Genomic DNA, 17,228 nt, shown 5'->3' on the forward strand with positions numbered 1-17,228 from the left:
TCAAATTCTCAACCCGTGCCCACATGCCTTGACGTATAATGTTTATCCAACATGATTTATGCTTCTGTCAGTGTATATATTGTACACATAAAAGATATTAGTCTGATTGCCTTTGTTTTTATTTTGATTCTTTATTGTTTAATGTCCCCATACCTCAGACAGAAAACATTTATTTTACCCATATATTACAAATAAATATCATTATTTCTTTTTATTTATCAAAATTTTAATGTACCAGAATTGATTAGAGGTGTAATATACATAAATAATACTGCGAGCTATATAATAAGATATAATCTTTCCTTCAACTCATAAAAAAGGTGTTCAACAAAAAACTCTTATGGTCTAAAAAGACTTTAATTTGAAAATCAATTACTTATATCTAATTAATATATATATATATATATATATATATATATATATAAATCTAAAATATAAATCCCTATGTTAATTTTATTTTTTGAGATTTTGGTACGATGGTGTGAGGAATAATTGCTTATTATTTTATAAAGTCTGAGCAAAGATTCTCCACCCAGAATAGAATAAGTATAAGAAAGTGGCTAAATATCCATCAATCAAAGAATAAGGTAAAGTGACAAATATTCCCTTAAAAAAAATTATTACAACTTCTTGTCATTTTTGTTTTAGTTCATTGTCTTATGTCTAAAATATGGTATCCAAAGTGTTAGACTTAGCTCACAGTATTTTTTGACCATAACATCTTGAAAACATAACTTACTATCATTATATGTTGTCACATCACTCAAATCAGCTTATCTATTCTTTATATGCTTAATTCTAATTTTCCGTATAATTTCCATTTCTTTACCTTTCTATTTTAATTTTGTTCATTAATTTCTTATTTTATTATTTTTTATAAATTAGTAAGAGACGAGCATAACCCACTTTGTAAACAACAAATTTTAGAACATTTTTGGACTTGCATATCTTTTTAGCATTTTCTCAAAAAGATGTAATAATAATTAAAGTTTGAAAATCACTACTTCAAATTATCTATTGAATACTTCCACTCCGTGCGTTTTATCGCTTCTAGTGGACTTTATAATGAATTATACCGTCCTTGATAAATTATGAATCTTATAATTACCGCTGATAGTGCATATTCATTGAATATAATATTGAATAGCAAAAAAAAAATTCGTCAAGTGAATACCACACTAGTCAATTGATATTGTTTGAAAATAGTTTTTCACACTTAATCAAATCTCCAGTGTACATAAACCCTCGTGAATTTATGTTAAATATATTCATTACTAATTAATGGTTAAGGTAGTCGTAAATTCATAAGGATTGAGTTTGTTTCTATTTAATTATTTTAGTTTTTTTTATTCATTAAAAAGTCTAATACACTAAAATAATCTGATGAGCGATATAAAGAATAATTCTCCTCTTAACTCACCAAATTTATAAAAATTATTTTAATTAAGAGAATTCGAACTCAAAATTTTTCTACTACTCACATTAGTGAGAAAACCAATCATACTATATATGGTTGATATTTAATTATTTTACTTTCAACAACTGAATCAAAGTTGAAATTTTACTTTTTTATATTTTTTTTATAATTATCCATAATTTGTTCACTAAATTGAGGTATTTTTTTTACTAGCCTTTTATATGACGTGTGTTGCATGTTGACTATGCTCGTTATATACTCATTTGTTTATCTACATAATATTAAAATATAAGTTTTGTTTATATTAAAATAAATATAAGTAGTTAATTTATATTATATTTTGATTTTCTCGTACAAACTACTTGCAATGCATTTCTTATGTACTTAATTCTATTTTTATATAATGAAATGGTTTCAGAATAATATTCAACTAATCCCTATGACTAATTCTTTAGTCCCTAATTTATAATGCAAATTTTAAAAATCCTGATAGATGCCAAAAAGAAAATTAAGTTATCACTTAATCTTCAACTTCCTGCTTAATCCCAAATTAATATCTATATACAACTATAATGTAAATAATAATAAATTATTTTTTACTGTTAGGTAAAAGAAAAGAAATGATTAGATATAATTTGAATTGATAATGAAAATTAATTTGGCCACAGTTATAGTATTATTTACCCAGCGCATCAGAGAAATAAATATATGTACATATACACAAATTTTTGAAACCCCAAAAAGTAACCAAAACAGTTCTAGTTTTTTTGCAGTTTCCTAAACATTAGTCAAATAGATTTATGAAATAAGCAAGAAAATTAAAAATATTTAATCATTAATAGGTTGTCTATTTATTGCAATGAAGATATAAATCTCTTACTAAATTAAAACGATAATAATTACAAATTATTCAGTAACGAAAAATAATATAAAAAATTATTATTAAGAATAAAACTCTTCTAAAACTCACATAAGAAAAAAAAATTTTCAATGTATACAAATATATCAATATATCAATAAAATATTTTTATATATTTTTTAAATTAAAATTTTCAACTGTCTGTTATCTTAGGTTTAATTATGTAATTCTATTTGAAATTTTACTTCTTAAAAAATATATCCAATCAAATCTTACAAACATAAAGAAAAAAAAAATATTAATAAACATAATATATTTTTTTCTTCTTTTTCGTCTCTCCTGAATAAAATATTGTATATATTCTATTATTTATGGTATTTATTTAAAACTTAATTATTTAGTGTATTTGTTTCTAAAATAATTTTTTTATTCATTAAGAGGTCTGATGGGTCGAAATAATATTGTAGAGTTACACAACAAGGAATAATCTTCCTATAGATTCACTAAATTGGTGAAAACACTTGCGATCGAGAGGATTCGAACTCGAAACTTCTCACTCCTCAAACAAGTGAGAAGACAATCAGATCACTTATGATTGGCTTAAAATATAATTTTTATAAATATATCCAATCAACTAATAAAATGTAATTCTTTAATTGATTATGACTAAGATTATTTTAGGATATCCTAAATTTAATCGATCGCGTCATCGGAAATTCCATTATGTATCTCTTATTTTCACTTTTATATATAGCATAAATACTACAAGTATTCCCAGTTTATTAAATTAAACATAATCTTACTCACACCGCGTTAGTTCTATTAAAGAAAGCATGGTGAGATCAATCATCTTTGATACAACTTTATTATATTAGATTGAAGCTTTTTATTATTCTTTTTAACCCAATTAATTAGGCTAATTAAATTTCTCACTCTCTACAAGGATATGAGAAATAAAAAAAAAATCTTATTATCATATATATTTTCATCAATTTTGCATAAAATGTTTTTTTTTTTTTTTGGGCTCTCATTTCAATCCGTCCCAGTGAGAAATTGTGTAGTCAGAGATAGCTTTCATGAGACAAAAATCCGTGAACTAGTACTATTGACATAGGACAACTTTAACTTCATTGCTTCCTTCTTCACTTCTTCATGAGTCCTGACCTTTTATTAGAAAACCGGGGACAACCTATTCATGAAAATTTTCAGTAAGAAAAAAATAGGTTCAACTTTTAATTTAACATTATTATTCTGAAACTGAATTATTATACTGAAACTCTGTGATGTGTCCACAACTGTAAAAAAATTATCTCAAATCTTTTCAGTCATGGAAAATTTTTGAAAGGAATTGAAATGGCAGGAGTTTTAACTTTTAACCTCATATATCACGAGATGGTGTATTAGCGACAAATGTATAAAAATTAGTTCAAAGGGGAATGACCAAATATAAAGGGAGAAAAGAGGGTTAAAGTTATTTCAAAAATTGCAATTGATATGAGTTTAAAAAAAATAACACAACATTCATTTGAATTATCTAAATATATGGATCATAGACGATCGCTCGTTTCACTTGGTAGCAATTTATAAACACAATTAATTCAGTTTCATGATCTTTTTATAAATTTAATCTAATCATCTTTAACTTTCTTACTTCTAAAAAGGAGATTAACAAAATACTATAAATAAAATTACCAAAACGGTGACAACAATAAATCTAAAAATAGTCAACGCGGCTAGATTTAAGAGCAAAATTTTAAAGTGTGGACATCAATAATCTAGTATATGGATAACAATAATTTAAACATGTGTTAAAAGACACAAATTTAAAAATTATTAAAAAAATAAAATAAATATTAAAAAATTAGATTAGAAAGAAAATGTTTCACCAGTGATCACCCATGAAAAAAAAATGACTATTAGATCCGGAAAAGAGATAAAGGGTACTAAAATCATCTGATTTCTTCGATGATCCTTGTATTTATATAAAAAAACAAACATTTATACATCCATTCAAAAGTCTAATAATAATTTTCTATGGCGGTACAAATAGTGTAATCTTTAAATTTTGGCAATAAAATTTTATAGTATTTTAAATTTTAAAATCGACTCTGTGGTCCTTAAATTTCACTTTTTGTATAATTTCACACCTTCTTCCATTAAAAATAATTTTGACTTTTATTTATTAAATTCATATATGATTAATTTGCATATACGGTTTTATTTTTTATTTTTTTATTTTTGTAAAAAGCACGACAATTAATTCATATATTGTGCCAAAATTTTACTTAATCAATCACCATTGAAGTTGATGTCTTATTTGATTTGTGGTTACTTAATAAAGCTTCTTCTTTTTCCTCTCAAAAAATAGAAAATTCCTATGGAATCCTGAGTTAGAGCTGCAATACGCACAGTGCAGGCATGTGTCCAGCCACAAATAAAAAAAAAAATATCGTTTTTAATTGTCTTATTTGTTCTTGTCTTCTTTCGTTTCTCACTTTTAGGGTTATAAGTCAACTCATCCCTTCCCTGTTTTAAACCCAATCACCATTTTTGGTTCATCAGCCAGATTTCGAATGCACTGGCTGCAACCAGAAGGAAAGTGCTTTAGGTGCGCAGTGATCGAATGCTTCCGTCATGTAACGTCATTGCATGTTACAGTTCCAACTGTTGAAAGAAGCTCAACACCTATGGATAAGAGTTTTGGGAATTGTAAATTGCGAGTACTGATTTTGAAAATGCATATACGTGTGTCTTGAAGATTGAATCCGAGTTAATTAATGGAGGAGTTGTACTATGTGGTCAGATTGATAGTTCTGTAAAAGTTAAAAGATTAGTGGAATTATGAGCTCATTCAACGAAATTTCCACAACCTACACAACTTGGTTTCTCATTTTGGAGTTACTGCATGTATATGTTATGGTGGCCAGCTGGTCTTTGAGTGTTGTTGTTGACTACCAACTGGGATTTGCACCCACCTCATTACTCATTCAGACAGTCTTTAATACTACTCCAATACCATTAATATTTTTTTTTTGTTTAATACTCCTTCTATACACAAATATAATTCGTTTCAGAATACTTTCTTTCTTCTCTTTGTTTACACTCTGGTTTGAATGGATGATTTTCTTTAAGGAATCAAAATTGATAAGGAAAATAATTGTAGAAAGTAATTTTACTTAAATTTGAAAAAGAAGAAAAAATAATGAAGAGAGGAAAAATTAATTTATTTTTCTCCCTATCTCACATAAATAGAATATCTCCATTTGGCAGAGAAAATAATGGTGAAATATTGAAATTTCTTCAATTTTTATATAATTACCCAAATACTCAAACTATTTTTAATTAAGTATTAAAGTTATATGATCATAAAAATTCTCTAAAAGGATAAGTGAGGTTAATATGGTAAGATATCAATATTAATAATTTTTTCATTTAAAATTTTTCGTTTTCCAAACAAAGGAAAATAAATTTATTTTATTTCCTTTGTTATTTTCCTTCGTTATCCAAAAGATAAGGTGGGAAACAACAATGGAAAGAAAATTAACAATTCACCGTTATTTTCCTTCATTATTTTCATTCATTTTCTTTCCAAACAGAATGTTAGAAAAAAGATTGATTTTGCATAGAAATTAAAATGACAGTTTAATTAAGTAATTTTTGCAATTTATGGATAAGTTACTCTTAAACAATATTAATTAGTCCATTAATTACTAATTCACGCAATAACATTCCCAAGGGCCCATTAGTTTGTGAATTTGCATAAAAAAAATGGAGGGAAATGGTGAGATAATCCGTTGCACTCTTTAAAAATTCAAAATTTTTAATTTTTTTCATTTACATCAACTTTTGAGCATTTTTAAAAACACGTAAATAAATATAACAAAAATGTAAAACTAAAATTATTGGCTTTTGAAACTGTCTCCAGAAGTTCTACAATATAACCACATATAAATTTTTGAATAGAATATAAATTAGTGCTTTTTTGGAAGTATAAACTTTTATTTCATTTGAGTGCTGCCAACTCGTTTAAGTTTGTAGCACTCACGTCTCATTTGAAGAACATAAATACAAATTTTTCATCAACGATAAATTACAAAATTACATTCAATTTGGCATAGTTAGTAAAATTTGTGCACATTTTTAAATATCATCAAAATACTCTTTTAAAACTAGGGTGCAACTATCCAATTATAAGTCCATATTACAAAATGTTACTCATATTGATGTTAACATTCATAAAGTCGAGCATAGTTTGAAAAACTACATAAAAAAAATAGTCATTCAATCATAGAAATATAAGAACATTAAATGACCAAGCAAAAAGAATAAGCATAATAGAGATGATATAAAGCATTTTAGACTTTTTCATCTTGTATCATTTCCAAAGTTTTAATTTCAAGTAAAATTTTCCATAGTAAAAAAAATTATAATTGTAAAGTTTCTCTAATTAAAGAGAACAGCGAGAGTAGTACTATTGTCCACAAATATAATTCGTTTGAAAACATCAAAGAGTAATGAACGTTTTTAAATTTTATCTTTATATGTATTAAATAAAAAAAAATGTTTTTTCCTTAACAAGTTATTTAATTTATTAAAATTTTTTTTATGAAATATTCATAAAATGTTCTATTTTCTGTTTCGTGGATACTCTTAAATTTTTTGTAATATAAATTATTTATAATATTATAATTTACAAAAAAAATTGATAGAAAATTATTTATATAAATAAATTTCATTTATTTGTGAAACAACCCGAATTTTTATTTTCAAAGATTTTTCATTTTAATTTAATAAACTGACAGCCTGGAAATGTATTTAATTATTTAAATGCAAATTAATAATTCGTACAGTGATAAACCGAATCAAAAACCAATTGAAAAATCAAAAATCAAACGAAAAACCAAGATTTGGGCTGAATCGAACCAGAATTGAATCGAACCAGCCCAAACCTTCTAGAAGCCCTCTTTCTTTTTATCTCCACGCTTATCTCTCCTCACCATTTCTACAACACCTCCAGCAGCACCATCACGCCACCACTTCCTCCTCTCTTTTTTTTCCTTTTCTTTTTCTTTTCTTTTCTTTTCTTTTCTTTCTTCTTCCTTGTGACTGCGTCTGCGTCGCGTCCCAGCAGCTCCAGCAGAAACGCAAGCCACCAGCACGAGCTCAGCCACGTCGCGCCACCTCGCCGCTGCTCCACACTGCAGTAGCTCCGCCATCACCGACACCTCTCTCCGTTCAAGCCAAGCAGGGACAGAAGGTTGCTCCTCCTCTGATCTGTCCAGGTGAGCGTCGATCTCAGGTGGTCCAGTCGCTTCCAACACGCACGCGTAAAGCTCAGATCTAGCGATCTGCGACAAAAAAACTAATTAATTTTGCGGTATAAATTAATGTTAGTAAATTTTTAGTTAATTAAATTAATTTTAGTAATTTTTAACTAATTAATTTAATTTAATTAATTGTGGTTAATTAATTTTAGTAATCTGAGTTAATTGATTTAATTTAAGTAATCTCGATTAGTTAATTAATTTAAGTAAACTGTGAGTAGATAAATTAATTTATATTAGTGTTGACCTATTGATTAATTAAATATTTGACTAATTAAATTTAATTCTAGTATTACATAAACTTATTAGGAAATTTGATAATAATAAATTTGTGGAATTTAAATGTGGATTTAAGGTAGATTATTTGGTAGGTAATATTAATTTATAAATTATGGAGGTAAGGTAGTGTGGATATTGACGTTCGGATGGAGGAAGGGAAAAGTTAAATTGATTGATTGCCCGATGGATGGGTTGTTAGAACTTAATAAAATGATTGACTGAGTTAATTGGTGGATAGTTGAATTGCAGGGGAAGTGCTGTCGAAATTTTGGTAGAAAATAAAATAAAATTTATTATGGAACATTAATTTACTAACGGCACTTATCTGAAAAATATAAACAAATAAATAAATAAACAAGAGTAACGAATTTATATATAGATTAATAAATTAAATGCCGACTAAAATTATCATTATTATTATTATTATTCGTAATACTAATATTTTGATTAGTATGATCGTAAAATCTTATTTAACAAATAACTAAACCTTGCGATACATTAGAATAGATAAATAAATAAGGAAACCCAATATCATATATATATATATATATATATATATATATATATATATATATATATATATAATTTAAATTACTAAGGGAATTACTAAGGGAATTAAATAACTGATTACCAAAATTAATGAACGAATATGAAATATAATCTTTCGAATGAAAATTCTTACTTAGAATTTTATTGTTTATGTTAAAGGTTTATAAAACTCCGAAATGCAAGGACAAAGGCTCGAAGCATGTGGCTAGAAAAGCAGTTCCCTTAGAGGACAATTAAGAACAGTGAGTAGTGTTAGATAACTAGTACCATCCGCCTGCATTCATGCATTCACGGCTAAATGTTATCATGCATTAATTTATTGAGTTGCCATATTATGATGCATTATTTGTTGATATTAAAAATTGTTTGATTACTTGTGCTATGAACATACTATGCCTTGTTTGTGTGGAATTGGGATGAAGTGGACCACCATGGGTTTGTGAGGACGGTCTGTGTGATATGGATCCTAAATATGATATGATATGATATGATATTTGATCGTCGGCCGGGAAAATGGGAGATCGGCGCCCCCGTGTGCACCTGATGATATGGATTGTAAGGAAAACCACAGGATGGCTTCTTGTTGTTGCGCACCTGATAATCTAGATTTGATTGTAGCCCGCAGGGTGGCCTCCTGTTGTGAGCACTTGATGATCTAGATTGGATGGAGACCACCGGGTTGCCTCCTGTTGGTATGGAAAAGAAAAGAGAGTATGGAAAAACAATGAGAGGACTGGTCAGTGAGGATTAGACCAGTTGGCCGTATGGGGGATCGGCTCCCTGGTGCACATGTATGAGAGGGCGAGCCATGTGTGAGGACGGCTCGTTGGGGTTTCAGGTGGTGCCACTGACTAATTTCCACGTGATGTGATTAAATGAAGGTGATAATAACTGTGATTGCTGTTGTATTGCCATTTGTGTGACAAATTGCATGATCATAAATTTATTTGATAAACAAATAAAAATATTTTAGCATCTGTATGATTGTGTGGGGTGAGAGGGTTATCTAACCCTACTCATTGAGTTTGGCGCTCACCCCTGCCTACCTATTTTTTTCCAGGTAATAGAAGAAAGAAAAATCCTATGGAGTTGAGACATAAGTATAGAGGACTGTAAACGATAAATAAATGATGATGTAAATGTACAGGTAGAGTTCCGCAATTGTATTCTAGTGGGTTGTAGATGAACTGTACTAGTGATACATAATTGAAATAAATTATTGGGCATGTATCCACAATTATGAATAGTAAATGAGACTTGCATAATATAGGCTTACTACGGGCTTCGGGGGCCTTAAGCCCACCCAGGTCGTAGTGCCGGTCCGGTCCATGGAAATGGGTCGTGACAAAGTTGGTATCAGAGCATAAATTGGGCTTTAGGAATCAATTGCGGAACATAGGAAATTAATATAGAGCTCCTATGTTGGGATCGGCCGTAACCAACAAAGGAGATGTAGTCTGGATTGAATTCCATTTTAGTGCCGGTGGACGCATCGTGCACGAGGATGGAAGGAAATCTGTATGAATCTTAGGATGAGAACTAAAGGTACATAAATAATAGTAAATCATAAAAAGGTCCGGGTAACTGACGCTTATAAAATAAATATATTGAGTTTTGCTAAACCCCCTCCATCTATTTTGAAGCAGAAGATCAGTTGGAAATTGGTGTAATGGCCTGATCACCCAGTACACCATGATTCGACAAGAGACACTGCTTCGAAAATTATTTGAACTTATTTAGTAAAGAATTCGAAGTTTTAAAGACAATATGAAAGTGATTTTATTTGAACATTGATTTGAGAAAAAGGTTTTATTATTTGCTTATTGGAAATTGTTTTGAAGTTGCAATTAATCGTTTGGTTTTATTGTTTTGTCGGCATGTCAAAATTTATTTGATTTTAGAATTTAAGTTATTTAAAATGATTGCATGTTTGATTTATTTTTTTATTTTTTTTATTTTTTTTTATCATATTGTCTATCCCGAGGACTAAATTAGGCCTATAGAAATTAATACTGATAAATTAATAATAAATGGTATAGAATATGAAGTTGAATGAAAATTTCAAATAAGATAGAGATTAAAATTTTAGAAATGTTACGGTTAGGGATTAAAAAGTGGAAATGATAATTTAAATTAAATTAAGGGTTAGAAAAGGAGGAATCCTCAATTAACCAAGGCAAAACTTAAGGATAAAAAAAAAAAAAAAAAAAAAAAAAAAAAAAAAAAGTAAAAGTGTGGGCCAATTTACTTAATAGACTAGTAATAACGAAAGTAACAGTACTGGTGGAGATTAGAATGTTCTTGCTTTAAGGAGATCATTTAGAGATGAAATATGTAACAGTAGACTGGAACTAGATGACTTGAGGATCGTCCTCGTGGAGATAGACAATTTGTTTTTGTTAAATACAAAAAGGTTTTAGAAAATACACCAAGTAATAATTTTTAAACTTTTCGAAAATATTTTATATTACCATTGATATTGGTTTTTGAAGGAAATAAAAGTGAAATGCAAATTTCTATTATAAGAATTTCAAAATTATATTTGAGTGACATGCCGATATTTTTAAAAGTTGAAAAGGAAAATTACTTTGAAAATTGTCTGTAATGGTTAGTTACCCATAGGATGGTCGACTTAGAGTGTAGTCGTCAACTCATTAGTCGAATTTTGAATAAACGATTAATCTGTCAGTGAAACAATGTATAGTGGAAGTATTAATAAATGAGGATTCTTAAATTACTCAAAAATCCTTAGTTAGTAGACACATTCGATGAAATTCACAAGAGATAGCTAGTATTGTAGACTATTAGTACAAGTAAATCTGTGAGGCAGAAATTTTCTCAAGAATAAGAAATGGAAATCAATAAAACTTAAAGGTAGATACGTTAAGAATTGAAATTTTTTTAGTGCTATGCCTTTTAGACTATAATGACTTGTGACAAATCAGAACTAGAGGGATGTGATATTTAAATTTAAACTTTTGGGTAGTTGCTAGATCATAGGAGAAATAGTCAACTCTAGGGGATATTTTGGAGTTAAAGCTATATTAATAAAATACAATTTAAGCATGTGGCAATTAATTTCTCCGAGCTCTTCGATAAATATTAAATTAATAAAATTTAAATCCTTAGAGAAAAGAGAACGAAAGAATCTAGTGAAGTGAATCGTAAGGTAATTGATAAAAATTTTGACATGTCAGTGAAAGGAGGAAAGACCTGAACTCAGTCGAGGTCTAGATAATAACACCAGGTGGCAGTGTGCTAACCCGAAAAACTATGGGTAAATTTAAGAATTTAAAAATATCTTGCGAAATTTAAATAAGAAAAGACTAATGGACGAAAGACGTGTGAGATAGATAAGATGATATTATACTTTAAAACTTTGATGGAACATGAAACAATTGGCTTATGTACTATAGATATTAAGGACTTGCTATTATTTTATAATTGAGGTTGAGGATATTCCTAGATCGTATTAAGTATAAATTTTACAGGTGATAGACATTACGATAGACTTGGAAAAAAGGAATAACCCAACGATATTATTCTCTACATATTCATAGGCATTCATAGGATTAAGAATAAACATAAAACAAATGACATCCTTAATCTCTTATTTACGTAGACTTAGGTCTAAAAGATTGATTAAAGACAGAAGAAATAGGTAAATTGGATATAAACTATGGTTTGGAGAATTTTACATCTCGATTAAACTTGTATAAAAAAAAAATAAAAATAAAAATAATTTATTCGACATGGCAACATGATATAATTAGTTAAGAAATGGTAAGGTATGATAATTTTGAAAGAGGAATAGAGAAGTTAATAACTAAATAGGGACTTGATAGTGAATTTAAACTCTCTCTATATAGTTGGTGTACTATTTGTTTTTAGGGGATTCTCATTAGTAGGATTTGAAAAGAGATTGTACATCTATTTTTCGTTGGAAAATGGTTAAGTTGGTAAATAGATGATGAGCTTGGAATAGAGGTCATGATCTCCTATCAGTTGATAGCAAGCTTGTAGAAGTGCTATAAATTTGTTCTCTTTAATTGGAAATGATCAAATAGTACTTAATGGCAAAAATTGATAATAATCGAAAACCTCCTTGAATTGGCAGCAACCATTTTATCTAATTGTAAACTTCTTCCATGATTATTGGAGCAATGATATTAATATTTGGAACTGATGGAAAATGGATGAGTCAGCATGTAGGTTTTAAATTTTGAAATAAGGATTCTAATTGGGATAGTAGTAAATTTGAATATGTGGATTCTTGTATCAGAAGACTTAATACTTGGTTTGTGTATGAGCGTCTTATTGGGTGATGATCATTGCCTATAATAGCTAGGGAGAGATAAATGAGGCGATACATCAATGTAGGGCACATGATATATAACTAATGAGATTAATAACTCTTATTTGAGCAGAAGCTATTAGGGACTTAAATTCTTATGTGTAAAGGTGAATATTAGTGTCGAATCTGTGCTTGGAGTTATGAATATTTAACTTGAGTTATGTGCTTAGGGTTATGAATCTTTGACTTGAGTTGATGACTTGTAGATATAGTACAACTCAAACTTAAATTAACTATCGTGATAAGGTAGATATATAACTGCTCATAAGAACAAGTATTCTCCTGAATGCGAATGTCATAACTTTTAGCAGTTGCAGCATTATGTGAGAAGCACAACTATCATTGGCGTAAACAATTGTTGCATCCTAGTTTCTTGTTACTTTTAAAATTCGAGGACGAATTTTTATAAGGGGGGAAGACTGAAACAACCCGAATTTTTATTTTCAAAGATTTTTCATTTTAATTTAATAAACTGACAGCCTGGAAATGTATTTAATTATTTAAATGCAAATTAATAATTCGTACAGTGATAAACCGAATCAAAAACCAATTGAAAAATCAAAAATCAAACGAAAAACCAAGATTTGGGCTGAATCGAACCAGAATTGAATCGAACCAGCCCAAACCTTCTAGAAGCCCTCTTTCTTTTTATCTCCACGCTTATCTCTCCTCACCATTTCTACAACACCTCCAGCAGCACCATCACGCCACCACTTCCTCCTCTCTTTTTTTTCCTTTTCTTTTTCTTTTCTTTTCTTTTCTTTTCTTTCTTCTTCCTTGTGACTGCGTCTGCGTCGCGTCCCAGCAGCTCCAGCAGAAACGCAAGCCACCAGCACGAGCTCAGCCACGTCGCGCCACCTCGCCGCTGCTCCACACTGCAGTAGCTCCGCCATCACCGACACCTCTCTCCGTTCAAGCCAAGCAGGGACAGAAGGTTGCTCCTCCTCTGATCTGTCCAGGTGAGCGTCGATCTCAGGTGGTCCAGTCGCTTCCAACACGCACGCGTAAAGCTCAGATCTAGCGATCTGCGACAAAAAAACTAATTAATTTTGCGGTATAAATTAATGTTAGTAAATTTTTAGTTAATTAAATTAATTTTAGTAATTTTTAACTAATTAATTTAATTTAATTAATTGTGGTTAATTAATTTTAGTAATCTGAGTTAATTGATTTAATTTAAGTAATCTCGATTAGTTAATTAATTTAAGTAAACTGTGAGTAGATAAATTAATTTATATTAGTGTTGACCTATTGATTAATTAAATATTTGACTAATTAAATTTAATTCTAGTATTACATAAACTTATTAGGAAATTTGATAATAATAAATTTGTGGAATTTAAATGTGGATTTAAGGTAGATTATTTGGTAGGTAATATTAATTTATAAATTATGGAGGTAAGGTAGTGTGGATATTGACGTTCGGATGGAGGAAGGGAAAAGTTAAATTGATTGATTGCCCGATGAATGGGTTGTTAGAACTTAATAAAATGATTGACTGAGTTAATTGGTGGATAGTTGAATTGCAGGGGAAGTGCTGTCGAAATTTTGGTAGAAAATAAAATAAAATTTATTATGGAACATTAATTTACTAACGGCACTTATCTGAAAAATATAAACAAGTAAATAAATAAACAAGAGTAACGAATTTATATATAGATTAATAAATTAAATGCCGACTAAAATTATCATTATTATTATTATTATTCGTAATACTAATATTTTGATTAGTATGATCGTAAAATCTTATTTAACAAATAACTAAACCTTGCGATACATTAGAATAGATAAATAAATAAGGAAACCCAATATCATATATATATATATATATATATATATATATATATATATATAATTTAAATTACTAAGGGAATTACTAAGGGAATTAAATAACTGATTACCAAAATTAATGAACGAATATGAAATATAATCTTTCGAATGAAAATTCTTACTTAGAATTTTATTGTTTATGTTAAAGGTTTATAAAACTCCGAAATGCAAGGACAAAGGCTCGAAGCATGTGGCTAGAAAAGCAGTTCCCTTAGAGGACAATTAAGAACAGTGAGTAGTGTTAGATAACTAGTACCATCCGCCTGCATTCATGCATTCACGGCTAAATGTTATCATGCATTAATTTATTGAGTTGCCATATTATGATGCATTATTTGTTGATATTAAAAATTGTTTGATTACTTGTGCTATGAACATACTATGCCTTGTTTGTGTGGAATTGGGATGAAGTGGACCACCATGGGTTTGTGAGGACGGTCTGTGTGATATGGATCCTAAATATGATATGATATGATATGATATTTGATCGTCGGCCGGGAAAATGGGAGATCGGCGCCCCCGTGTGCACCTGATGATATGGATTGTAAGGAAAACCACAGGATGGCTTCTTGTTGTTGCGCACCTGATAATCTAGATTTGATTGTAGCCCGCAGGGTGGCCTCCTGTTGTGAGCACTTGATGATCTAGATTGGATGGAGACCACCGGGTTGCCTCCTGTTGGTATGGAAAAGAAAAGAGAGTATGGAAAAACAATGAGAGGACTGGTCAGTGAGGATTAGACCAGTTGGCCGTATGGGGGATCGGCTCCCTGGTGCACATGTATGAGAGGGCGAGCCATGTGTGAGGACGGCTCGTTGGGGTTTCAGGTGGTGCCACTGACTAATTTCCACGTGATGTGATTAAATGAAGGTGATAATAACTGTGATTGCTGTTGTATTGCCATTTGTGTGACAAATTGCATGATCATAAATTTATTTGATAAACAAATAAAAATATTTTAGCATCTGTATGATTGTGTGGGGTGAGAGGGTTATCTAACCCTACTCATTGAGTTTGGCGCTCACCCCTGCCTACCTATTTTTTTCCAGGTAATAGAAGAAAGAAAAATCCTATGGAGTTGAGACATAAGTATAGAGGACTGTAAACGATAAATAAATGATGATGTAAATGTACAGGTAGAGTTCCGCAATTGTATTCTAGTGGGTTGTAGATGAACTGTACTAGTGATACATAATTGAAATAAATTATTGGGCATGTATCCACAATTATGAATAGTAAATGAGACTTGCATAATATAGGCTTACTACGGGTTTCGGGGGCCTTAAGCCCACCCAGGTCGTAGTGCCGGTCCGGTCCATGGAAATGGGTCGTGACAATTTGCGACGAGTAAAATCAACGAGTATAAATAATATTTAAACAACGAGCAATTTTCATTGAAAATAACTAATACTTTATATTCAGTAATATTAGTTATTCTAGTTGCTATTAGCTATTCACATTTAGTTAGTATATGTCTGTATAACGTTTAAATTAAAATGTTTAATAAAAAGTAGTTGTTTAATGCAATTTGAGTCCTCTAAGCTCATCTGATCTCCCCTTGCCATAATAGCTTTCAAAGAGTTGAAACTGTCTACCATAATAGACAAATTTTATTCTTAAATTTCAATATAATAAATTTTATTATCTATCTCTAATTTAGAAATTGCAAGTTTTATATATTTTAAATTAAAATTTTAGTATAAATTATAAAAATTTTGCTTAAATATTATACAAAGAAAAATTTTAAATTGTTAAATTAAGAGCTGATTTAATGATGCAAGAAAGGGTTGGATCTTAAAAAGAAAATGTTTATAAACCACAATAATTTGATTTTAATCCAGAGAGGAGAGATGGAGAATGGAAGCGGTCAAAAGTAAATAATACAATTATATATATATATATATATATATATATATATATATATATATATTATTTAAGATAGGCACATGCATACGCTAGATAAATTATAGCTACAACTCTGCGTAAAAATGATAAAAAAGTAAATTAATTATTTAATTAATTGAATTTGAAAAAAAAATGAAAATTATTGATAAAAAAAATTAGTTAATCTATATGAAACGAAATTATTAAAGTATTTAATATTTCATAAAAAGTTTTCACAAACTCTAAAAATTATGTTATTGAAAATTATAATTAATAAATATAAAATTTTAATTTGGTCAAAATATTAAAAGATAGCTCAATTCGTATTTAATAATTTTTTAAATAATTTTTTAAAATATTAAATATTTTTTTATAATATTCAGTAATATAACATTTGAATTAATTTTTAAAAATTAAAATAATATATCACAAACCTTCAATCTTCTATACTTTCCTGTGCTCAACGTGGCAAAATCCAATGTCCTTTTTGTAAAATAGAAATTATTTTAGCGTCTAACTTTATTGGACTGAAAAATAAAATAAAATAAATATTTTATTATATTGTCTTTTTTTTTTGTTCATAATTTTTTATTGCTTTTTTCTTGTTAAATTAATTTGGCACCAGGTCAAAAGTTTTCCACGCTTTCAATATAATAATGTTATATTTTTTTCAAGTTTATTGAAAAAGAAGCCACTGATACCATCAATTTAAATTTAAATTTGATTTAGTGC

The 17,228-nt window shown here is 28.9% G+C and overlaps 1 long non-coding RNA gene across 3 annotated transcripts; it reads left to right on the plus strand.

Moving 5' to 3' along the window:
- Positions 1 to 7,041: 7,041 nt before the first annotated feature.
- LOC149497037 (uncharacterized) lies at positions 7,042 to 15,852 on the plus strand. Of its 3 annotated transcripts, none has more exons than XR_016320476.1 (5): positions 7,042 to 7,653; positions 8,588 to 8,670; positions 9,489 to 13,741; positions 14,761 to 14,843; positions 15,662 to 15,852. It is a non-coding gene; the product is annotated as an uncharacterized LOC149497037 (long non-coding RNA). The 3 variants fall into 3 exon arrangements; XR_016320475.1 differs by having other exon boundaries at positions 7,042 to 7,558; positions 9,489 to 13,836; XR_016320474.1 differs by having other exon boundaries at positions 7,043 to 7,558.
- The last annotated feature ends 1,376 nt before the right edge of the window (positions 15,853 to 17,228 follow it).

This window comes from Jatropha curcas, chromosome 4 (genome assembly GCF_041381405.1).
Source record: "Jatropha curcas cultivar XTBG-Jc1 chromosome 4, XTBG_Jcur_1.0, whole genome shotgun sequence".
Classification (NCBI taxonomy): Eukaryota; Viridiplantae; Streptophyta; class Magnoliopsida; order Malpighiales; family Euphorbiaceae; genus Jatropha; species Jatropha curcas.